Source organism: Musca vetustissima, unplaced genomic scaffold (genome assembly GCF_032173495.1).
Source record: "Musca vetustissima isolate MV318-11 ecotype Yass unplaced genomic scaffold, APGP_CSIRO_Mvet_v1 utg21637, whole genome shotgun sequence".
Lineage (NCBI taxonomy): Eukaryota > Metazoa > Arthropoda > Insecta > Diptera > Muscidae > Musca > Musca vetustissima.
In genome coordinates, this window is record NW_026885325.1 from 627,110 (window position 1) to 628,671 (window position 1,562).

The 1,562-nt window shown below is 30.3% G+C and overlaps 1 non-coding gene across 1 annotated transcript; it reads left to right on the forward strand.

Moving 5' to 3' along the window:
- Positions 1–284: 284 nt before the first annotated feature.
- Trnac-gca (transfer RNA cysteine (anticodon GCA)) lies at positions 285–356 on the forward strand. Its single transcript has one exon. It is a non-coding gene; the product is annotated as a tRNA-Cys (tRNA).
- The last annotated feature ends 1,206 nt before the right edge of the window (positions 357–1,562 follow it).

The window sequence follows — 1,562 nt, forward strand, 5'->3', positions numbered from 1 at the left end:
GAAGATAGTGCGATAGAGCTTTGAAGTTTTGTTGAAATATTGCTGCTATTCATACGATATTTGGTATACATGCCGTCTTTTGTATCAATATTTTAACTGCAATTAATTGGATTCTACAACGATTTTTCAAAATGTCAATAGCCAATTGATAACTTCAATTTATCTTATCTATGGAGTTCAGAACAAATTTATGTACCTATTGTTCTTGGAGATAGTAATAAATTATGTTTCAGGGCTAAAAATTGATATTATGTGTTATCATTTGTTTTGAGGACTTTCAAGTTGGGGATATAGCTCAGTGGTAGAGCATTCGACTGCAGATCGAGAGGTCCCCGGTTCAAACCCGGGTGTCCCCTGACAAAAAAAAGATTTTTTGAAGTTTTGATTTTTTTTAAATATTTTTGAGAGCCTTTTAAAATAACTTTTTAAGATCTTTATAAAGTAAGAATTTTTCTAAAAATGCGTATTTTTGATATAATTTTTAAGATAATAATTTTTGGGAGACTTTAGCTGGGGTAAATTGTTTAAAATTATTTTTGAGAACCTTTTTCAGACGTGAAATATTTTAGATAATTTCTTGAGGGTCTTTAACAGTTGTAAATTTTCTAAAATAATTTTTTGAGAATCTTTAACAGAATGGGTTATTTTCAAGGAATTTGTTGAGGATTTTTAATGGTCGTGGATTTTTTTTAATAATTATTTGAGAATCTTTAACATATTTTTTTGAGATCCTCTAACAGGTATGGATTTTTAAAATAACTTAAAATAACTTTTGAGATCCTCTAACAGACGTGGATTTTTAAAATAACTTGACTGGCATGGATTATTCAAGAAAAAAAGTGGAGCCATCTCAAGGCGTGGATTTTTTAAATAATATTTTTAGAGCCATGCCAAGACGAGGATTTAAAAAAAATATTTTTTTGCAAAACTCTTAACAGGCGTAGATTTTCTTAAAATAATTTTTTGAATTTGGATTTTTTTAAATTTTTTGATTGCTTCTAAGAGGCGCGGATTTGTTAGAATATTTATTTTTGAAAGCTTGGATTTTTTTTAATAATTTGTTGATAGCCTTTAATAGGCTTTGATTTGTTTTTTATATATCTTTGATAGCCTTTGAGAGGCGTGTATTTGTCATAATAAGTTTTTGAAAGCTTCAAAAAGGCGTGGATTTAAAAAAAAAATATGCGATATCTTATAAGGGGCGCGGATTTTTATACCCTTTACCACACTGTGGTTCAGGGTATTATGTCTTTGTGCATATGTTTGTAACAGGCAAACGGAAACGAGATAGACACATGGTTCCTTTTGAGAATATGCATAGAATCATCCCGTCCATCTGTCTGTCCATGTTGAATTGTAAACAAAGTACAGGTCGCATTTATGATCCGAATTGGAAGAAATTTGGCATAGGTCACTTATTTGGCCCAGGGACTAAACCTATTGAAATTGAGAAAAATTGGTTCAGATTTAGATAGAGCTTTCATATATATTTTCCTCCGATTTGAGGTAAATGGTGTACCAAAGTTCCTATATATCTTTCGATTTGTACGACATTTGGCATA